At 40.6% G+C, this 24704-nt stretch overlaps 1 non-coding gene and 1 pseudogene across 1 annotated transcript; one reads left to right on the top strand and one right to left on the bottom strand.

Annotated features, from left to right (window-relative positions):
• The first annotated feature begins 18986 nt into the window (after positions 1 to 18986).
• On the top strand, positions 18987 to 19085 carry LOC145596204 (small nucleolar RNA R71; annotated as a pseudogene).
• A 2762-nt stretch (positions 19086 to 21847) lies between these two features.
• TRNAD-GUC (transfer RNA aspartic acid (anticodon GUC)) lies at positions 21848 to 21919 on the bottom strand. The gene has a single exon. It is a non-coding gene; the product is annotated as a tRNA-Asp (tRNA).
• Positions 21920 to 24704: the final 2785 nt, after the last annotated feature.

Here is a 24704-nt window from a genome sequence, read left to right as displayed (position 1 = left end):
AATTGAAAATCGATCAGAATTCTGGACGAAAACGCACAAACTCACTCACGAACCCTAGCTTGGGACTTACTCACCCTAGAGAGGGACTTTTTGGTTACCTTAAAACCTTATAACTTGCTCTGTTTTTGTGATTTCTATACATATGCATTTATAAATACATATATTTCACATGATTCAAACAATTATAAGTTCATTAGAAAGAGCATGTAGAATTTGGGAATGCTTCTTACTATTTTGCCCGAATTTGCTTGATTTTGGTTTTACAAGACCTTAAAACCTCATAACATGCTTTGTTTTTGTGATTTATTTTCTTATGGAGTTATAAATACACATGTTTGACATGATACAAGAATTTATAAGTTCATTGGAAAGAGCATGTAGAAAATGGGAATGTTTCTTCCCATTTTTCCCGAATTTGTTTGATTTTGGTTCTACAAGACCTTAAAACCTTATAAATTGTTTTTGCTTTGTTATTTATTTGCTTAGGCAGTTATAAATATGCATATTTGACATGATTCAAGAATTTATAATTTCATTAGAAAGAACATGTAGGAAATGGGAATGCTTCTTCTCATTTTGCCCGAATTTGCTTGATATTGGTTCTACAAGACCTTAAAACCTTAATACATGCTTTGTTTTTGTGATTTATTTTCTTAGGCAGTTATAAATACATATATTTGACATGAATCAATCCTTTTCAAGTTCATTAGAAAGAGCGCGTAGAAAATGGGAACGCTTCTTCTCATTTTGCCTGAATTTGCTTGATTTCAGTTCTACCAGACCTTAAAACATTATAAATTGGTTTCTCTTTGTTATTTATTTTCTTAGGCAGTTAAAAATACATATATTAGATATGATTGAAGCCTTTATAATTTCATTAGAAGGATCATGTAGAAAACGGGAACGCTTCTTCCCATTTTGGCCGAATTAGCTTGATTTTGGTTCTACAACACCTTAAAACCTTATAACATGCTTTTTTTGTGATTTCTTTTCTTAGCAAGTTATAAATACATATGATGTTAATTGGTAATAATAATTTTCATTTTGATGACCTTAAATAGTTAAATGACCAAAAAGAATGTCATTCTTCTAAGTGCTTTACTTACTTTGTCTATGCTTTTTGTATCATTTATTTTTTAGTGAAATTGCTATATAATAAGGGAGGATCGAGCATGGATGTATAAACGGCTAGAAGGAAAATTCCTTAGTCTAGCCTTTGCTAAAAACGTCAATGAAATTATTACATTTGCTACCACACAAGACAATGTCGTGATAGATGGTGTGATGAAATGTCCATGTGCACAGTGTCAAAATATTCCTTATCAAGATCTTGATACCGTTAAGTAGCATCTCTATAGGCATGGTTTTTTGCCTAACTATTTCCAATGGGTTTTTCATGGTGAACGGCACTTCCAAAGAGAATCCCAAAGTAGCAGCTCCATATCCACCGAGGATGCATTGAACCCATATAGAAACATAGTATTAGATGCCTTTGGAGTAGAAGGCGGTTTAGAAAATATTGAAAAAGAGCCACATGCTAGTTATAAGAAGTTCTTTGACATGTTGAAGGCAGCGGAAGAGCCATTGTATGATGGCTGCAAGTTGTCTGTATTGTCTGCTGCTGCAAGGATGGCAAACATCAAGTGCGAGTATAATATTCCACATCAAGCTATAGATGGTGTTGCTTCCTTAATGAAAGACATGTGCCTAGAAGAAAACAAGATGACAAATAATTTTTACAAGACTAAGAAATTGCTTGAAGGGCTAGAACTTCCGCACCAAAAGATTCATGTATGTCCAAATGGATGTATGTTATTTTGGAAAGAACACAAAGATCTCAAAGAATGTCTATATTGCAAAGGAAGTCGTTATAAGACACTTAGAGAAAGTGGCAACAATTCTCCTCATAGTGCTCTTATTTACTTTCCTATAGGTCCGAGATTACAAAGATTATATGCAACAAGATCTACTGCGGAGCAGATGAGGTGGCATAAAGATAATCCTCGAGTTCATGGCCTTATGTCTCATCCAAGTGATGGAGAGGCGTGGAAACACCTAGATGATGAGTACCCTTCTTTTGCTGCGGAGCCTAGAAATGTCCGACTAGGTCTTTGTACCGACGGATTTTCAACATTTGGAAATTAAAGACAGGAAGGCAATATTCTTGTTGGCCCGTCATTTTAACTCCTTATAATCTTCCACCTGAATTGTGCATGAAGAAACCTTTTATGTTTCCAAGTTTGAAAATTCCAGGTCCGAAGAATCCTAAAGGGAATCTTGATGTGTACTTGCAACCTCTTATTGAAGAGTTAAAGAAATTATGGGAGGTTGGGTTACCGACTTACGACATCTCGCAAAAACAAAATTTACAATTGAAGGCTGCATTGCTTTGGACTATTAGTAATTTTCCAGCTTATGGCATGCTTTCAGGATGGACCACGTCGGGTAGATTAGCTTGTCCATATTGTATGGAAAACACTAAGGCTTTCACTCTTAAAAATGGTGGAAAACAAAGTTGGTTTGATTGTCACCGTCAATTTTTACCCCATGATCATAATTTTCGAAAAAATAAGAGTGCTTTTTTTAAAGTCAGAGTAGAGAATGATTCCCCACCACCACGAATGAGTGGTGAGGACATTTGGAATAGAGTATCTTTATTTTCAAAAATTGTTGAGTAAATAAGGGGTGATGATAATGAGGCAGAAGGATATGGAAAGTTCCACCATTGGACAAAGCAAAGCGTCTTTTGGGAGCTTCCATATTGGAGCAAGCTCTTGATACGCCACAATCTTGAGGTCATGCACATTGAAAAAATGTATTTGATAATGTGTTTCACACTGTAATGGATGCTAAGGGTAAAACTAAAGATAATGTGAAAGCAAGAAGAGACTTGGGGGAGTATTGTAAAGGACGAAAATTGGAGGCGCAAGATGTTGTTACTAGTAAAGGGGAAAAACGGACTTTAAAACCGAATGCTCCTTTTGTGTTGCCTAAAGAGAAAAGGAAACTTATTTGTGAATGAGTGAAGAAATTAAAGTTTCCTGATGGATATGCTTCTAATTTAGGTAGATGCGTTGATTTAAAGGAGTGTAAGCTATTCGGTATGAAAAGTCATGATTGTCATGTTTTTATGCAACGATTGCTACCAGCGATATTTAAAGACTTGTTATCCTTGAATGTGTGGAATGTTATTACTGAGGTGAGCCAATTTTTTGTAGATCTTTGCTCCACCACCTTAAAAATTACTAACATGGTGCAATTGGAAGAAAATATTCCTGAAATTATTTGCAAATTAGAGAGAATATTTCCGCCTGGTTTTTTTAATAGTATGGAGCAACTTCCTATTCATTTGCCATATGAGGCAAAAATTGGTGGGCCGATTCAATATAGGTAGATGTACCCTTTCGAGAGGTTATTATATAAAATTCATTGTTTACTTTCTTTTTTTAAAAAAATTAATTTGAAGATACTTAGCTTTTTTTATTATAGGTTTATATACCATTTAAAGAGGAAAGTGGTTAATAAAGCGCGAGTGGAAGCCTCAATTGTAATGCCTACCTACTCGAGGAGGTAACAAATTTTTGCTCCTTTTATTTTGAAGAAGAAGTTGACTCTAAGGTGAAGGATTTAGGATTGGGTGCACATGCTGAAAGTGAATTGAACAATAATCCTGACTTACATGAGATGTTCTCTTCAACTTTTGGACATAGTTCGTCAGAAGGTCAACTTTGTTACCTTGTTGAAAAATATTACAAAGTTGCTCACCGATATGTTCTAAGTAATTGTGAAACTCTACAGCAATATGAAAGGTAAATTTCTATAAAAGTACCATAACTTGTTGCTTGTAACATATCTATATGTTTACATACTAATATAATTAACAGTTTGTTTAAAGAACAAATGATCAGAGAACATAGATGCCAAAGTTCAGATGAAGTTGGGGTCAAATATGAAGACACATATCCTAATTGGTTCAAAGATTATGTAAGTCACTTAACTAATATAAAATAATAATTAAATATATGATTAACTAGTGTTTTTAGCATGTTTGTATATGACCGTAATGACATTTTGAACCTTTGATTAATATAGGTATTGGAAAAGGGCATCAAAAATGACATTGTTCGCTCGTTAGCATTTGGACCACTAACAAGAGTTAGAAAATTTAATCACTATCACATCAATAGCTATAATTTTCATACTCTTTCTCATGGAAAAAACAAGTCAACTATGAGTTATGGTATATGTGTGAAAAGTGTCCAAGGAAATGATTATTATGGAATTCTACAAGAAATAATAGAGTTAACTTATGTTGGAGCAAGAAAGCGTTATACAACAATGTTGTTTAAGTGTGAGTGGTTTGATGTTGGACCTGGCATTAGGATACATGATAAGTATAATCTTGTTGAGGTGAACCATTCAAAACGATATCCAAAATATGATCCGTTTGTACTGGCATATCAAGCCGAACAAGTACATTATGCTGCTTGTCCTAGTAGTAGTAGTAGTAGTAGTAGTAGTAATGAAAGAAATCAGTGGTGGTTTGTTTTCAACATTAAGGCAAGAGGAGTTATTGATGCGCCCGTTAAGCCTAATGCATTCCAAGTTGCTTCAATTGAAAATACTCCTTTGTTATCTGAATTTGAAGTAGGTGAGGAAGAAGCCTAAGAGCTTTCTTGTAATGAATATGAGGAAGTGGAAGAGGGAGAGGATGAGGAATTAGAGGAAGATGATGATGAAGAGGAAGATGATGATGAAGAGGAAGATGAAGAAAATAGTTCATTTTATATTAGACATTTTACTTTTTACTTTGGTTTATCTTAATTTTCAAATATTTTTAATGCCTTTAACTTCTTGTTATTGTAATTTTGATAATTAAATTTTATATTTGATGTGGCTAGGAATGGTAGGTCGTTGGGCTACCAGCTTGCCCTATCAAACAATATTTATATGCTTAACCAACCCCTAATAGTCTAGCGGCAAGTCAAGGTCGAATCCCAAGGGAATGATGTTAAGTGCACGAAGTCTAGATTAAGCTATTTCGGAAACAAAAGGGGTTTGAAGTAGGACTAGGTCTAAACTAGGTATGCAAACTTGTATTTAATCGATCTAAAACACTAGGGCAATGGATCCACATACATTCACAATGGAATTGGTAATTTGGGAGGTCAAACCGACTAAGTCAATCGATATGAGGGAAAACTATCATGTATCCAAAAGAGCATGCTAAGGTGGTTCACCTAGAGGTCTAACTAGCGTCAACTATGCTAAACACTAACTAGGGAACATAACAAAGCACCTCAATCGTGAAATTGCAAGTCTACTAATCAATTGTCCGTGTCATAGCATACTTACAATGCAATCTAGTGTATTAATCAAAGATGGCCAAACCTCAATTAATCAAACACATGCACATGAAAAATCAACCAATTTAATCATATCATCAACTCCATCAATTATCCCCAAATTACACTATTCCATCACTCAAACATGCTTCACCATTTCCCTAGCGAGAAAACTACTCATTTGGATATGATTGGCACTCATTTGGTTTGTTTTTGGATGATTTTTATTTCATTTTATCTCTCTTTTCTTTAGTTTTCCTTGGTTTTATTCTTGTTTTCCTCATTTTATGCTTTTTGTAGTTTATTTCTCTTTTTCATGTCTTTTTCTAGTTTATTTGTTATTTTTCTCTTTTACTTGTTTTTTATCTTTTGCTTGTAAGTGGTAATCGATTGTCCAAGAATTCCCGAGCCTCCTCTCTACTATTTTTCATTGCTTTTATGCCTAGAAAAGGTGCAAGAAGTGTTAAGTCAAAGGTGGATCCAAGGGGCAAGCTTCAAGGCTTTGTTTGTGCCTTATTCATGGCTTTCATTCTTCAAGAAGTTCAAGAAAGTTTCTGCCTACCTTGTCCTCCATCATCATCATCATAGGTGCGTGCATCACTTGAGCTAGGACGAAGAGAAGAAGGGGAGGAAACCCAGGAACGTGCGGGCGCACACAGGGAGTGTGCGGCCGCACAGTGGTCGTGTGCGGCCGCACACCAGGCACGTGCGGGCGCACATGCCTGGGTATGTCCCGTGCGTGCCTTTCTCCCCCCTCCGAGCGCCCGCACTTACGAGGGTCTATTTTTGGGCGTCTTTACCGACCTCCTCCTTGTATATATAGTTATTTCTACCTTTTTTTAGAGGGGAAGTTTTAGATTGAATTATATAGTTAGTTTTTGGAGAATTTTTAGAGAGAGAAACTCAAGAACTAGAGAGAGAAACTCATGATCTTTGGTGTTTGTTCAAGAATTCATCATTGTATTTGATCTTTTGATCAAAGTTTTGTAAGGATCTTCTTCTTAATCTCAATTCAATTTTGATTTTAGTTGATTTCATTAGTTTTTCATATTGTTGATGATTGATTTGGTTATTGATTGAATTTTGATTGATTTTGATTGATTGTTGGTTTAATCTTTGAATTCAAGCATGTTGATGATTAATTTGATGAATGTTGTAGTTTTGATCTCCATTTCTATGGCTAGTGAGTAGTTCTCTAGCTAGGGAGATGGTGAAGCATGCATGAATGATGGAAAAGTGTAATTTGGGGATAATTGATGGAGTTGATGATATGATTAAATTGGTTGATTTTTCATGTGCATGTGTGTGATTAATTGAGGTTTGGCCATCTTTGATTAATACACTAGATTGCATTGTAAGTACGCTATGACACGGACAATTGATTAGTAGATGACGTGAGGAAAATGCATGTCGTTATCTACCCTTTCCCCAAGTCAAACTAAATTTGTAAACACCTAACCAACCTTATATGAATATAGGGTAAGTTAAGGGTCGATCCCAAGGGAATGCAATGATGAAAACTAAAGTCTAAGTCAAGCTACCTCGAAGTCGAAAATGAGGTTATGGTTGGTACCTAAGTGAACTAGATCGAATTTAACTAGTAATCAAGGGGTCTAAACACTAGGGATATGGGTTCCACATGCAAGATCAATGATAATGCTAGAACAAATCTCAATCAATTAGCTCAAGTATTGCAATGGACAAACAATAGTAGTGATCAAGAGAGCTCAAATGCTATCTCCTATAGGCCAATCTAGTGGTCACTAAGAAAGGCAAACCAAGAAGAATCACAAGCAAACCCAATCAATTAGAGCAACCTTCAAATCAATTGGTCATGTCATTAAGAGTTGCAATGCAATCTAGATTAATCTTATAGGGTGATCAATCCTAATCTAATCAATCTCATGAAAAACTATGTCAACCAAATTAATTGCAACAAATCAACCAATCAAAGAGCATCAACTAGCATTTCCATTAACCGAACATGCTTCCCCCTTTCCCTAGCAACTAATCTACTCACTAAACATGGTGAGATTCAAAACCAAATAACTAGAAATTGCATTGATCATCGTATCTATATCAAAATCTAATAGGAATCAAGGTATTCAATAATATCAAACTCAAATCCAAGAAAAACAAACATTGAACATAAATAAAATAGCAAGTAAGTAAGAGATGAAAGAAAGAAAAGATTCTCACTAATATTGAAGATTGAAAATGAAGAAATCCAAACTTGAGTGATCAAATGTTGAGTTACAATCCAAAACTAAGAACTTCTCTCTAATTTCTCTCTAGAATCTCTCTCTAAAACTAAGCTAAAAAATGAAAATATTATCAAAAGTTACATCCAAAAAGGAAATACAATTCTATTTATAGGCAAAGAAGAAAACGGCAGCACCCGCGGTCTCTCTCGAAAAACCCGCGCCCGCGGAAAAATGGGTACGGAACCCTCCGCGGGCTGCCTGGGCAGAACCCGCGCCCGCGGCCTCAAAGGCCCGCGCCCGCGGCCTCAAAGGCCCGCGCCCGCGGCTTGATGACCCGCGCCCGCGGCGAAGTCCCCTGCTCCCAAAGGCTTATCAGGGGAGCCGCGGTCTCTCTGAGGGAGAGACCTCTCCAAAATGCCCGCGCCCGCGGAGAGACCGCGGGGCAACCGCGGCTAGTTCCTGCCAACTTTTTGGCATTTTTGAACAAAAGAGCCCGCGCCCGCGGCTTGATGGAAAACCATGGAGACCTCTCCGAGGTCTCTCCAAGGTCTCTCTAAGCCCTCTCTAGCCAATTGCTCCTTCCTTGCTTGATCATTGAGGTCCCGAATTGCATCATTTGCCAAGGTGGATCTCACAATACCTACACAAGTAAACAAAGAAAGGAAATAAAAGGGAAAAAGAGCAAAATAAAGGAAAAACACGAGAAACACGAAGAAAGAGGAAAAAGGAGAAACTAAAGGAAAAAGGGCCAAAGCTAAAAGAAGAAAGCAACAAAAAGGGAAAGAAAAAACCTAAAAGACAACCTAATGAGTGCCATAAATGACACTCATCAAATTCCCCCAAGCTAGACTTTTGCTCGTCCCGAGCAAAACAAAGGCCAAGAAGGAATAAGAAAGGACAAATCGAAATAAAAAGAAAAAGAGGGGTAAGAATTTACACTAGGACTCACTGTCGTAGGAATCACGGTTGTTTTTAGCTACAACAAGCCATTTTGAACCTCTAGATCGCTCTAGAGGACGAGTGATGCTCTCGTAAGGGTATCCTAAGAGTTTACCCATAACTCTCCACCAAACCCCCAAGAGGCAAACTAAGGAAAGAAAAGAAAAAGAAAGAAAGGAAACAAAAATCTTTATGAAATGGACTTTACAAAGAGACTATAATTCAAATGAATAACAAACTTTCTAAAGTGAATTATGGTATGCACGCTATAAGATACCTAAGGTTGATTGAAACATAAATATGCTAAGCATAGGAACTAGTTATCACACTTCACCTTCATCCCAAACAATCTTACTGCGTTCCCCCTACTAATCTCATATCTCCCCTTAGTGAGCACCTCATAGATTCCACGAAGGAACCGGAAAAAGATCAAAGTTTTAGGCTACTCGACATCTTGATTTCGCATCCCCTTTCCTTAGTCCACAACCTATGATTCCCTCCACCGATGAAAGACTCAACTCCTAGGTCCAAAGGTCTTTCCCCAAGGTTGTAACGTAAGGCAAGAAGGGTTAAGGTAGGCTAAGAATTTAAAATTTGGTGGTTATCCTAAAATTGTGAAGCAAAGACCGACCAAATCTCAACACCAAACTTAAGTAATCACCAAACAAAAATGTATTAACACCCCCAAGCTTATTCAAAACAATACTCTACTAAAATAGAAACAAAAAGCGTGAACATATAACGCTTCTCCCCCCAAGCTAAAGGAAACATTGTCCTCAATGCAAAGAGAGGTAAAAGATTTTTTTTTTTTTTTTTTTTTTGAAAGTTCTCATAAACCTTTAAAGCATTAGTCCTTGCCTCTTTCTCAATTCGGACGGCTTTTACAGAAGCATTTACCATTATTCACCAAAAACAACTCAAATATGCTTACCAAATCGAACCAAACTCCAACTTCATACACCACAATCTCCAAACATTGACCCTTGCTTCAAAAAAACCAAAAAGAAAGAGAACGAAACAAAAGGCTCAAAATGTCTAAATATGCGGCTTGAAAAGAGGGAAGAAGGCTCAAAGGGGTAACAAGTAGGCAAATGTATCCCCAAATCCAAGAAGTAAACATAAAATGGACTATCCTAACCTAAAAAAAAAAGAAAATACCTCCCCGAAAGAGTTGCCTTTGTCCTTCCTAGGTAGTTCGGTCACGGTCTTAGGAATCATATGCTAAGATTCTAGATTAGGTTTGCGAAAATCAAGGATCCATGCCGCTCATGCAAGTATTTGATGAAAGCTTGAACAATTATACATCTCACATGGTTGTAGCAAAAACACACTAAGGTTGTCAAATCAAAGATAGGGAGCAACTACCAACATGCCACAAACGAGTAGAATCCGGTTTCATGATCCCCCTAGTTCTAGACATCTATCTTAGCATGCTTTATCCTAGAATCAACCAAACGTAATCTCAAACCATGCATACCATAATTACCTAGGAAGACTATTATTCAAAAGCAAGAGTCCATTGCATATAAGTCCAATATTCAAAAAGAGAAAGAGTAAAAAGAAGGCCTCAAAAAGATATGCACACCACAAGAATCAAAAGAAAAGTGAAAGAAAAGAAAAGATGGTAAACTAAGATAAAGATAGGAAAGGGAAAGAGGAAAGGGCAAAGATGCAATCATAACACATTTATCCCAATCGACAAACAAGTGGTCTAATGGCCACATCGCCAAAGACCCCAAACACACTAGGTGTTAAATTCATACGTCCTCGAACCGTTCAACTTCCCCTAAGTCTATTCCTAATCTAAGCAACCAAGAAGATAAAAAGGTGAAAATAAATAAAAAAAAGTAAAATAAGAAAGACCTCACCAAGCATCCGTGCTAGACTAAAGTACCCAAAGAGTTCGCAGAAGCTTCTCCAAAGGGCTCCGCAATCCAAAGCATGAGCTACGAACAAGGTGAGTAAAAGAAAAGAAAGATATATATATACAAAGTGAAATTGTTAGTAACTTCCAAAAAAAAGCAAACAATAAAGAAAACGAAAACACTAACTATTTACAAAAACCTAAAAGAAACCATCATCATCAAAAAAAAATTATATAGAAGATCCCAAAAACATCATCCAAAGAAATAATCAACAACAAGCAACACAACAACGAGACCAATAGCCAAAATCCACCAAAAACCTTATCAAAAACTTCCCACCGAGCCAAAGGTGCCGTTCCCATGCTAACACATCCTTTTGACCCTCCCCCCTCACAAAATGAAAGCATCGACCCCGATGCCGACAATCATGCAAAAATAGGGAAAAGGGGAGAACAAAAGGGAGACAAATATGCAAATAAAAGGACTAATGGCCACTCGGGCCGGCACCATCATCACCCCCAAAACCATCACCCCCATCCCAACCTCCGGTGAAACCGGGAGGAAAACCGTAATAACCCCTAAAAAGGTCTTGTTGGGATGGGGTCAATTGGTCAAAGGGCGGTTGTTGAACGAGGGGCTCGGGGTGACGGGGGTCAACATAATAATAAGCGGGGTCACCCCTATAATCACTCCCCCCCGGGGCCCTATAGTCATAAGGCGGGAAGTTGCGCCTTGGAACATCGGGGGTCTCAACCCCTTGCCAATAAGGGTACGTAGGGAGGCCATCACCACCCCGGGAAGGTACCGGCCCTTGTTGGGGCGGCACATAAGGGTAGTTGACCGGGGGTGCGACCTCCCCCCTACGTACACTAGCATCATATAAGGCACTAGTTTGATAAGAAAGAGTTTGGTGGTCGGAATACTTACCATGCATGGAAAGTCTCATGCGGTCCATTTGCGCCCACATAGCCGCCATATCTTGCTCAATGTCATATGGCGGTTGTTGTTGTTGTTCTTGTTGTTGTTGTTGTTGTTGTTGTCGTTGTTGTCTTCTTCTTCTTCCTTGGTGTTGTTGTTGTTGAAATGGTTGTTGGTGTTGTGCCTCTTGTTCCTATCCTCGTCCTACCTCCTCCTCATTCACATCCTCTAACCCGACTCCCTCAATAAAATTAACATCTTCCTCCATCTCATCCTCATCAACCCTACCATTGTCCCTAGGGATCATCCAAACATTCCTAGCCTCGCGAAAAATGGAGGTAGCGGCCGGGTTAGGTAAAAGGCAGTGGTGGGTATTCCTTACTAGCCAAGAGTAGGTACCGGCTCTCTTAGTACTAGTAATGAAGCGGAGGGTGTTAACTTGCCTCAAATTGATCCAAATGTCCTCACTCCCTCCAACCGGAGTGCAAGACTCCAAGAACCGCTCTTGGTTGAAATATCTCACCAACCGGGTCACCATGCCCCCACAATGAACCTCCCCCGTCTTCACCCCATGCATTATCTCCTTGCACCCTTCCATGAAGATGTACCCAAAGTTAATCCTAGAACCCAATTCCGGCTTAGTAGCCATCCACAAAACCATTATCTCCTCCCGAGATAACTTACCCAAATCTTGCTTACTATAAACCGAGTACCCAAGAATTCTATGAAGGATCCTAAGGGCCGGATGAATGATCTCACTAGCAAGGGAAGTTTTGGAGTCAAATTGCTTTTTGTGGGCTATGGTTCTCCACCAAGCAACCTCATTATACTCACTTTTGGCATGGGAGATAAGGGGTTCGAAAATATCCCCATCGGGGTTGAAACCTAAGGCCACATTAAACTCGGCTAGGTTCATGGTGTGTTTGATGTTGAAGAGTTGGAAGGAGATGATGTAGTCGGTGTCCCCAACCCTATTGAACTCGAAAGTGGAGAAAAACTCGATCGAGGGTTCCAAGTAAGTACGGGGGTTAAACTTCAAGAATTCACCTAAGCTTAGGTTGTTTAGAAGCACCTCAAGATCATTATCTATCCCTAGCTTGGCCATATCGTCACGGAAATAGTGGCGAGAGGGTCTAAACCTACGGTCCTTCATTTTGTTGTAAATGGGCAATTTCTTGGACCGGTTCCACAATTTTAGAGGAGGGAGAGGAGGAGGGGCGTCATCTTGGTTAGTAGAGTGTGTTTGGGGGTTAGGGGTATGTGTTTGGGGGTTAGGGGTAGAGGATTGGCCTTGAGAAGATTGGCCGGGAGATTGGGTTGAGCGGTTCTTGCTACTCTTTGATCGCCTCAACAAATTCATCTTTTTTTTTTATCACACAAGTTCACAAAAAATGCACAAGAAATAGTCCAACTCCCTCAATCAAACAACAAACACCTCAAACACTCACAATCCTCCTTCAAATCCAACCAAAACCCCCAAAAACTACAAGGTACCTGTTTCAATCAACACAACAACCAAAATTCCAACAACAAATACCAATATGAACAATCATCCATCAAATATATGCAAGATTTTTCTAGAGAAATCAATCATCACTCAAAAATACCAAATTTCACAAAAATAATCATGAAACACAAAAATCATGCTCAAAATCAAGATAAACCAACCAATGTAAAGAAATCAATTGAAATTGACAAGAATAATACAAAGGTTAGAAGTATACCAAGATTAGAGACTCAAAACAAGCGAAGAGCACCACACACTACCGGAATTTGCCGAAAAATCACGAGAAACTTGAGTAGAAGTGATGAAAATGGAGAAATAAGGTAGATTTTGTGAAAATTTGATGGAAAAATAGAAGAAAGGAGTAAGGATTTGATGATTTGGGGTTAGGGTTTGAGTGTATGTAGAGAGAGAAAGGGGAAAATTAGAGAGGAGATGAGAAAATAAGAGAGGAGAGAGAAGGAGAGGGGTGCGTCCGGGTTTAAGAAACCCGGATCCCCGCGCCCTCTCCCGAAATTGCCGCGGTCTCGGGAACTCTCCCGCGCCCGCGGAGAGACCGCGGGGCAACAGCGGGGAGTTCCTGACCAATTTTACGATTTCTTACCTGATGGGGGCCGCGCCCTCTCCAAAACAGCCGCGCCCTCTCCAGAACTTCCCGCGCCCGCGAGGAGACCGCGGGGCAACCGCGGGAAGTTCCTGATCCAATTCCTTCATTTTGGCTGATTTAAGGGTCGCGCCCTCTCCTATTTGCCGCGCCCTCTCCAAACTCACCCGCGCCCGCGGAGAGACCGCGGGGCAACCGCAGGGAGTTCCTGATTGGAATTCTCTTTGAAAGCTGGAGAGGCCCCCGAGGTCTCTCCAAGCCCTCGGGGAGCCCTCTCCCCTACTCTCTAAACTCTACATAAAACCCCTTCTTTCCAACAGGTGATGACAATGGGCAACCTACAAAACAAACACAAAACCAACACAACATAAGAGCGAAAACTAAACAAAGAAAAAGAAAAGAAAAGAAAAATGAGATTAGAATCCGGGTTGCCTCCCGTAAGCGCTTTTGGTTAACGTCGTTAGCTCGACGTGCTTCACCCACTCAAAGTGGCTTGATAAGAATCATTTTATGAACAAGACCAACAAACACTCCATCAAAGTACTTCTTGAGCCGATGACCATCAACCTTAAATGAAGAAGAGGAATCCAAAGGAGAGATTTCCACTGCACCATTACCAAAAACATCCTTCACCAAGAACGGACCACTCCATCTTGACATGAGTTTTTCGGGGAACAACTTCAATCTAGAATTATAGAGGAGGACTTTGTCACCTACACAAAACTCCTTTTTCTCAATCAACTTGTCATGAACCTCTTTGGATCGAGCTTTGTAGGTGCTAGCACAATCGTAAGCATCAAGTCGAAGCTCCTCTAATTCATGAAGGTCCAACCACCTCTTCTCTCCCGCACTTGCTAAGTCAAAATTGATCTTCTTGATGGCCCACAAGGCACGATGTTCAAGCTCAACCGGGAGATGGCATGATTTGCCATAGACAAGGCGATATGGAGTGGTACCAATGGGTGTCTTAAAAGCCGTCCTATAAGCCCATAGAGCATCATCCAATTTGTCCGATCAATCCTTTCTATTGCGAGCAACCGTCTTCTCAAGAATAAGCTTGATTTGACGATTTGAAACCTCAACTTGGCCACTCGTTTGAGGATGGTAAGGAAGCCCAAATCGTTGATGCACACCATGTTTCCTCAACATCTTTTTGAAGGCGTTATGGACAAAATGAGACCCATTATCACTTATCACCGCTTTTGGGACACCAAACCTTGGAAAGATGATCTTCTTAAACAACTTCAACACAACCTTGTGATCATTTGTTGGAGAGGCAATGGCCTCAACCCACTTAGAAACATAGTCCACCGCCACAAGGATATATTGATTCCCATACGAAGAGGGGAATGGTCCCATGAAGTCAATTCCCCACACATCGAACACCTCCAATTCAAGGATAGGTTGTTGAGGCATCTCATTTCGCTTGGAAATGTTCCCAACTCGTTGACATCGGTCGCACGACTTAACAAAGCCCCATGAGTCCTTGAAGAGATGTGGCCACCAAAAACCACTTTGAAGAACCTTGGTAGCGGTCTTGGAAACACCCATTTGCCCACCGCTTGGGTCCGAGTGGCACATTTTTAAAACACTAGGCACCTCTTCATTTGGAACACAACGCCGAAGTAAGCCATCAACCCCACGTTTGTATAAGATAGGATCATCCCACAAATAGTGTCGTGCCTCTCGTTTGATCTTCTTCCTTTGGTTCTTGGAGAATGAGGGTGGAAACTCCCCACATGCTAGAAAATTCACCAAATCGGCATACCATGGGAGTTCCCTCACCTCTATGGCATACAAGAAATCATCAAGCATTCCATCTTCTATTGGTAGACCATCATCATGAATTTGATCCCCTTCAAGGCGAGAAAGATGGTCCGCCACAACATTCTCCGCACCCTTCTTGTCTCTAATCTCAATCTCAAAGGCTTGCAATTCAAGCACCCATCGGATCAACCTTGGCTTGGATTCTTTCTTGGCAAAGAGATACTTGAGGGCCGCGTGATCCGTGAAGACTATGGTTTTGGAACCCAACAAGTAACACCGGAATTTCTCAAAAGAGTGCACAATTGCCAAAAATTCTTTTTCCGTTGTTGTGTAGTTCTTTTGAGCCCCATTGAGAGTCTTGGACATATAGTAGATCACATGAAGCTTCTTGTCTACCCGTTGTCCCAAAACACCTCCAATCGCCCAATCGCTCGCATCACACATCAACTCAAAAGGAAGATCCCACCTTGGGCCTTGAACAATAGGAGTAGAGATTAGGGCCTTCTTCAATCTATCAAATGCTTTCAAGCACTTGCCATCAAAATTGAACTCAACATCTTTTTGAAGAAGGTCATTTAAGGTCTTAGCAATGAGTGAAAAATCTTTGATGAATCTTCTATAGAAACCCGCATGACCAAGGAACGATCTCACTCCTTTGACATTCACCGGACGTGGAAGTTTCTCAATCACGTCAATCTTGGCCTTATCCACCTCAATGCCTCTATTTGAAATCTTGTGCCCAAGCACTATACCGTCCTCCACCATGAAGTGGCATTTCTCCCAATTCAAAACAAGATTGACTTTCTCACATCTTGCCAAACACTTCTCAAGATTCACAAGGCACTCCTCAAAAGAAACACCCCCCACCGAAAAATCATCCATAAAGACCTCCATTTCCTCTTCCAACATATCCCCGAAGATACTCATCATGCACCTTTGGAAAGTAGCGGGTGCATTGCATAACCCAAAGGGCATTCTCCGGTAGGCAAAGGTCCCATAAGGACAAGTAAATGTGGTCTTTTCTTGATCATTAGGGTGGATGGGGATTTGGAAGAATCCGGAATACCCATCGAGGAAACAATAAAACTTGTGCCTTGTTAGTCTCTCAAGCATTTGATCAATAAACGGAAGAGGAAAGTGATCCTTCTTGGTGGATGTGTTTAGACGTCTATAGTCTATACACATCCGCCAACCGGTGACCGTCCTAGTTGGAATGAGCTCACCCTTCTCATTCTCAACCACGGTCATGCCCCCCTTCTTTGGAACGACATGGACGGGGGAGACCCAACTAGAGCTAGAGATGGGGAATATTATTCCCGCATCCAATAGCTTGGGGATCTCTTTCTTAACTACTTCTCCCATTTGGGGATGTAGTTTCCTTTGTCGTTCAATAGAAGGAAGGGCGCCTTCCTCAAGCGTTATGTGGTGTTGGCACAAAGCGGGGCTTATACCTTTAAGGTCATCAATTGTGTACCCCAAAGCACCTTGGTGTTTTCTCAAAACACCACATAACGCTTGAGCTTGGCTCTCGCTCAAGGATGCACTAACTATCACGGGGTAAGTGGAATGAGGGCCCAAGAATTCATACCTCAGGTGTGATGGTAGAGGTTTGAGCTCCACCATAGGCACACCATTACCTTCTTGTGATGTGGCCACTTGCAAAGCCTCATTGCTTGAGATTTTCAAACATATTTGCTCATCCACTTCCTCCACACTTCCATCAAGTAACTCCTCATAGAAAGTCATCTCCTTGCTCGAAGCACCTACCTTGTCTTTGTTCATCAAAACATTCTCAAGAGCATCGTTAGAAGTGAGCAAGTGCTCATGCATGGAGGACACAACAATATCAAGTGAATCAATCATCATGCAATTTTCCAAAGAAGAACATGGATACTTCATGCTCTCATTCAAATCAAATTCTATAACCTCTTCTCCTACCTTAAGGGAGATCTTAGCACTTCTCACATCAATCATGGCTCCCGAGGTAGCAAGAAAGGGTCTACCTAAAATGATTGGAATGTTGGCATCCTCATCCATTTCAAGAAAAACAAAATCCACGGGAAACACAAACTTCCCAACCCTCAAAGGGACATATTCTACCTTACCTTTTGGAAATTTGATAGACCTATCCGCCAATTGCAAGGTAATGTTAGAAGGTAAGAGTTCCCCTAGCTCAAGTCTTTGATAAACCGAATATAGCATTAAGCTCACACTAGCTCCTAAGTCACATAAGGCATTATCAATTTGCATTTTATTAATGGCACAAGGGATGGAGAAGTTTCCGGGGTCTTTCAACTTGGGTGGCATTTTGTTCATGATGATAGCACTACAATTTTCGGTCAAATTGATGGTCTCCACAACCTCACAAGTTCTTCTCCCACTCAAAATGTCTTTGAGGAATTTGGCATAATTTGGCATTTGGTTGATCACATCGGTGAAAGGTAGAGAAAGGTGGAGTTGTTTTAGCATCTCAATAAATCTCCCAAATTGTTCATCCAATTTGTGTCTCATGAATTTTTGTGGGTAGGGGAGCTTGGGTTTCACAATCTCTTTCTCTACACTCACCTCTCTAGGTGTCTCAACCACCACCTCATCCAATGATTCCCTATTCCCCTCATCCTCAACCAAAACCTCCCTAGGAATCTCCTTATCTACACCCTTCCTAGGCAATCTCTCCTCAAGAACCTTTCCACTCCTTGTAACAATATAGCATTCACGGGCTTCTTGGGATCAAGGCCTTGGGAAGGTAAAGAAGAAGGGCTTGCATGATCTTTCAAGGAATTAGCAAGTTGAGAGATTTGGTTTTCAAGCATTTTATTGTGGGTCATCATTTCATTGAATTTTTTATCACTCATGGCCATGTATGTGTTCAACAACTTAGTTTGATTCTCAATTATCTCTTCCAAATTAGTTCTAGGTGAAGAAGGTTGAGAATAGGAACTTTCACCTTGAGTCTTTGGAACAAACCCGGGTGGGGGACCTCTTTGAGAATTATTTTGAAAATTTCCCCGTCCTTGATTGTTCCAATTACCCCTATTTTGACTTTGGCCATAGCTTTGATTATGGTTTCCCCCACCTTGATTATGATTACCACTACCTTGGTTATGATTTCCATAACCTTGGTTTTGGTTACCATAATTTGGGCTTTGATTACCATAATTTTGGCCTTGATTTTGGCCGCTATAACCTTGATTATTATAGCTACCACGAGAACCTTGGTTCCCTTGGTTTCTATAACCACCACCTTGGTTATAGTTGTCAAAATTGTCTTGGCCTTGGTAGTTCCTATTCCATTGACCTCTTTGATTATCAAACCGTTGACCATTGTTATTCGACACATAATTCACATGTTCACTCTCATGGTTATCAAACTCATCAACACATTCATTAGGACAAGTACTAGAGTCATGATCATAAGATCCACATGCATCACAAAATAAACAACCCATAGGCATATTATGTGAAGAGGGAGGGGGTTGAGAGTTAGAAGGAGTACCTCTCCCCTTAAATTGGGAGGGAAGATTCGAGGTTTGAGAAGAGGAAGAAGTGCTCTCCAACTTAGCTTTGATTGCGGTGACCTCCTTTCCTAAGTTTGTCATTTGGGAGGAAAGGTTGTTGATTGCATTTAGATGGTCCACCGAATATAATGAAGATTGCTTGCTTGAAGAGTCCCTCTCCCCATCTTGCCAATCCCTATAGTATGTCACCACGTCCTCGATGATGTCCACAACTTCTTCTTCGGTTTTGTTCATGATAGGGCCACCGGCTCCTCCATCAAGGCATGACTTGCCTTGGGGACTTAAACCGCCATAGAAGATTTGGATCACTTGGTATGTGGGGATTCCGTGGTGAGGGCACTCCCTTTGATACTCTTTGAATCTCTCCCATGCTTCGTAAAGGCTTTCACTTGGCTTTTGCTTGAACCCTTGAATCAAGGCTCTTGCCTCCGCCGTCTTCTTTTGGGGGTAGAAGCGGGACAAGAAAGCCTTTGTGACATCGTCCCAAGTTCTCAAGGAGTTGGGCTTCACCTCTTTGTCTAGCCACTCCAAAGATCTTCCTATTAGAGAGAAAGGGAACAACTTGAGGCGGATGAATTCTTGAGAAACCCCATTGACTTTGATGGTGTTGCAATATTTTTCAAATTCTTTCAAATGGTTCAATGGGCTCTCATTCTTGGCCCCACTATATTGCCTTCTCTCGATCAAGGTGATCATTGCCGGACGGATTTCGAAGTCATTTACCGGGGTAGTGGGAGGAGCTATTCCACTTTCAAATCTATATGCCCCGGGCACTCCAAGCTCCTTCAAGGACACTCTAGGATTTTCACCCATGCCTTGTTCTTCTTGAATTTCTTCCTCGCTTGAAGAGCTATAAGCCAAAGATCTAATATCCACTCTTCTTCTTGAAATAGTCCTTTCTATTTCCGGATCAAGGGGAACAAGGGGACGATCACGGGTTCTGTGCATGCAAAAACTCAAACAAAAATATTAGTAGCACGGCTACAAGTGTAGCCTAAAGAAAAAAAAAATCTTTTTTTGTTTTTTTTTTATAAAATGAAGTAGACTCAACAACAAAAGCTAAGCACCAATAGCACTCCCCGGCAACGGCGCCATTTTGACGTGAGGAAAATGCATGTCGTTATCTACCCTTTCCCCAAGTCAAACTAAATTTGTAAACACCTAACCAACCTTATATGAATATAGGGTAAGTTAAGGGTCGATCCCAAGGGAATGCAATGATGAAAACTAAAGTCTAAGTCAAGCTACCTCGAAGTCGAAAATGAGGTTATGGTTGGTACCTAAGTGAACTAGATCGAATTTAACTAGTAATCAAGGGGTCTAAACACTAGGGATATGGGTTCCACATGCAAGATCAATGATAATGCTAGAACAAATCTCAATCAATTAGCTCAAGTATTGCAATGGACAAACAATAGTAGTGATCAAGAGAGCTCAAATGCTATCTCCTATAGGCCAATCTAGTGGTCACTAAGAAAGGCAAACCAAGAAGAATCACAAGCAAACCCAATCAATTAGAGCAACCTTCAAATCAATTGGTCATGTCATTAAGAGTTGCAATGCAATCTAGATTAATCTTATAGGGTGATCAATCCTAATCTAATCAATCTCATGCAAAACTATGTCAACCAAATTAATTGCAACAAATCAACCAATCAAAGAGCATCAACTAGCATTTCCATTAACCAAACATGCTTCCCCCTTTCCCTAGCAACTAATCTACTCACTAAACATGGTGAGATTCAAAACCAAATAACTAGAAATTGCATTGATCATCGTATCTATATCAAAATCTAATAGGAATCAAGGTATTCAATAATATCAAACTCAAATCCAAGAAAAACAAACATTGAACATAAATAAAATAGCAAGTAAGTAAGAGATGAAAGAAAGAAAAGATTCTCACTAATATTGAAGATTGAAAATGAAGAAATCCAAACTTGAGTGATCAAATGTTGAGTTACAATCCAAAACCAAGAACTTCTCTCTAATTTCTCTCTAGAATCTCTCTCTAAAACTAAGCTAAAAAATGAAAATATTATCAAAAGTTACATCCAAAAAGGAAATACAATTCTATTTATAGGCAAAGAAGAAAACGGCAGCACCCGTGGTCTCTCTCGAAAAACCCGCGCCCGCGGAAAAATGGGTACGGAACCCTCCGCGGGCTGCCTGGGCAGAACCCGCGCCCGCGGCCTCAAAGGCCTGCGCCCGCGGCTTGATGACCCGCGCCCGCGGCGAAGTCCCCTGCTCCCTAAGGCTGATCAGGGGAGCCGCGGTCTCTCTGAGGGAGAGACCTCTCCAAAATGCCCGCGCCCGCGGAGAGACCGCGGGGCAACCGCGGCTAGTTCCTGCCAACTTTTTGGCATTTTTGAACAAAAGAGCCCGCGCCCGCGGCTTGAAGTCCCGCGCCCGCGGCTTGATGGAAAACCATGGAGACCTCTCCGAGGTCTCTCCAAGGTCTCTCTAAGCCCTCTCTAGCCAAATGCTCCTTCCTTGCTTGATCATTGAGGTCCCGAATTGCATCCTTTGCCAAGGTGGATCTCACAATACCTACACAAGTAAACAAAGAAAGGAAATAAAAGGGAAAAAGAGCAAAATAAAGGAAAAACACGAGAAACACGAAGAAAGAGGAAAAAGGAGAAACTAAAGGAAAAAGGGCCAAAGCTAAAAGAAGAAAGAAACAAAAAGGGAAAGAAAAAACCTAAAAGACTACCTAATGAGTGCCATAAATGACACTCATCAGTAGACTTGCAATTTCACGATTGAGGTGCTTTGTTATGTTCCCTAGTTAGTGTTTAGCATAGTTGACGCTAGTTAGACCTCTAGGTGAACCACCTTAGCATGCTCTTTTGGATACATGACAGTTTTCCCTCATATCGATTGACTTAGTCGGTTTGACCTCCCAAATTACCAATTCCATTGTGAATGTATGTGGATCCATTGCCCTAGTGTTTTAGATCGATTAAATACAAGCTTGCATACCTAGTTTAGACCTAGTCCTACTTCAAACCCCTTTTGTTTCCGAAATAGCTTAATCTAGACTTCGTGCACTTAACATCATTCCCTTGGGATTCGACCTTGACTTGCCGCTAGACTATTAGGGGTTGGTTAAGCATATAAATATTGTTTGATAGGGCAAGGTGGTAGCCCAACGACCTACCATTCCTAGCCACGTCAAAATGGCGCCGTTGCCGGGGATCGAACCCGGGTCACCCGCGTGACAGGCGGGAATACTTACCACTATACTACAACGACTATTCGATGCTTACCGTACTTACAAGGAGCCAACCTTGGAATTTTTGGCTACCTTGGAGCTAGTACCCATTGGAGGGGTATATAGAGTGCGGTTCCAATTATTCAACCAAGTTTTTGACCAATCTTTGGAGGAGTTCAACGCTGCTCTGGAATTTGATCCCCATGGGGATATTATTAACGTTGAACACTTCATCTTCCCGGATTATGATCAAGATTCTTGGTGGGAAGACATCTCCGGTGGTAGTGAGTTCATTGCCAACAAGGCCAAGATCTCGGACGTGTTCCAACCTTGCCTTAGGGTTGTGCATCGTCTATTGGGGTATGTCTTGTTCCCCAAGCAAGAGATGGGGAAATTGAGCAAATTGGAGCTCAAGGTACTTTGGCTTTCTACTCGCCCGGAGTTTGTGGGCCGGTTGAACTTGGGCTACATCTTTGCCCAATATTGCTTGGAACTCCGCAAGAGAAGGTCGGGAGAGATCCCTTGTGGGGGTATGGTGACTAGGCTCGTGACTCGCCTTCGCCTCAATGATTATCTTCCATTTTGTAGGGAGATAGGGGATGCGGCCTCCATCTATCTTGATATGCAACAGTTGGGCCAAATCCAATTTATCTCCAAGGGTTTCAGTGAAGGGAGATATGAGTGGCTAAGGGGCAACGAGCATTGGTGCTTCTTGCCTAACCCTCGATTGACTTCTTTGGCTAGGGTTGCCAACAATGTGTGGCATGTTCCAAGGTCCTTCCGGCATCCCAACTTTGATTCCGAGGAGGATGAAGAAGAAGAAGAAGATGAAGAAGAACAACAAGATCAACAACAACAACAACAACAACAACAAAAACATTTCTCTCCACTCCAACAAGCTTCCCATGAGCAAGAACAAGACCAAGGGCAACATGCTTTTGCCAATGATGACTTGAGAGCTCTTAGTGAGCAAATGAGTGGATTGAAAATCCACATTGATGGCATGTACGATCAAGATTTTGGGGCACTCTATGACCAAGTAAGAGGTATTCAAGAAGTGCAACAAGGTATGTTTTCACAACAACAACAACTTTATGATATGGAAGTTAACCGTGGGAACATCACTCCCCCGGTTAACTATCCATACTTCCCGCCCCAACAAGGTCCTCTACCTTCGTTTGGGCATCCTTATTGGTCGGGGCCTCCTAACCCCGACACCGAGCGTCGCTACTACCCGGATGAGCATGGAAACTATGATTACAAGGCTCCGGGTGGTAGTGACTATAAGGGGGATCCTAACTACCCCCATGTCCATCCCAACCACCCTTTTGAGCTCACTTTGCCCGATAGCTACACCCCTCTTGCTCCTTGGCAACAAGATCTTTTCAAGGGGCATTATGGGTGGCCCGATGGGTACACCGGAGGATGGGACCCTTACCCTCATCCCTTCAATGACCCCGAGCGCAACAGAGACCCCGATGGGGCCGGGCCTAGTGGGAGTGGTGGTGGTGGTGGTAGTAGTTATTAGTTCCCTTTTAGCTTCTCATGCTTTTTACCTCCATCCCTTATATTTTTGATACTTGCTTTGTTTTGATTTGGGATGTTGAGATGTATTTTCTATCTAGCTTGGGGGAACTAGTAACTTGCTCGGTGATCTTGTTGTTGTTGTGTACATATCTTAGTTGCTTGCATGTTTATTTTCTTTCCTCTTTTTGGTTTCCCCACTTTTCATGATCTCTAGGCTACCTTCCTTGTAGCTAGCTTGTTTGCCCTATTCGCTTGGATGTTTGTTGTTTGTGGAGATGCTTTGCTTGACATGTTGTTGTTGATATTCCCTTCAATCCAAATCCCTCAATCCAAATCCCTTTAATCCAAATCTTGTAGCTTAGAGTAGTTCTTTAGTTAGTTTAGTTTTAGTTTTTCTTTCCCTTAGTTGTATATATTTCTTGCTTTGTTTATTTTCTTTTATTTGTTGTTTTCTTTTCTTTGTTTTGAAGTTACTAACCATTTTCTTTGTTCATAGTTTCTTTTATTTCTTTTTCTCACTTGGTTCCTTGAAGAGCTTATGGATATGGAATGCTACGAGGTGGTTTCTTATTGCTTCGTTTATTTTGCTATGCTTGGAATCCCGGTGAGACCTTTCTTATTTTTCTCTTTATTTTACTTGGTTGCATAGAATAGGATTAGTTTAGGAGAAGTTGAATGGTTCGAGGATGGATGCTTGTTAACACGTAATGTGTTTGGGATCGGTGACTTTGTTGTCTATCGATCACTTGTTTGTCGATTGGGATTTTTATGTGTTTAACATGCTTTCTAGATCTTTGCATGATTTTCTCCTATGTTTTCCTTTCCTATGTCTCCATTTTCTTTTCTTTTACTTTCTTTTATTTTACCTTTTTCTTTTATTTTCTTTTATTTTTCTTTTTGTTTTTGTTGTGATTTTGAGGCATTGTTTTTTTTTTTCTTTCATTTCTTTTCTTTTGAGATGAACATTGTACATTGGACTTGTCTTTTGCATGTCTTTTTTCCTAGGTTCTAAAGGAATGCACGGTTTGAGACTATGTTTGGTTGACTCTAGGATAGTGTATGCTAGGGTAGTTGGTTTGAACTAGGAGGATCATGAAGCCGGATTCTACTTGTTTGTGGTATATTGGTAGTTGCTTCCTATAGTTGATTTGACACCTTTGGTGAGTTTTTGCCACAACCTTGTGAGGTTACTTGTTTTTCTAGCCTTCAACATTCCTTGTATGAGCGGCGTGGATCCTTGACTATGCAAACCTAATCTAATAAAGCTTGATGTATGATTCTCAAACACGAGACCGAACT

Source organism: Chenopodium album, chromosome 19 (assembly GCF_948465745.1).
Source record: "Chenopodium album chromosome 19, dcCheAlbu1.1, whole genome shotgun sequence".
NCBI lineage: Eukaryota > Viridiplantae > Streptophyta > Magnoliopsida > Caryophyllales > Amaranthaceae > Chenopodium > Chenopodium album.
This window is presented reverse-complemented; position numbering and strand designations above follow the sequence as displayed.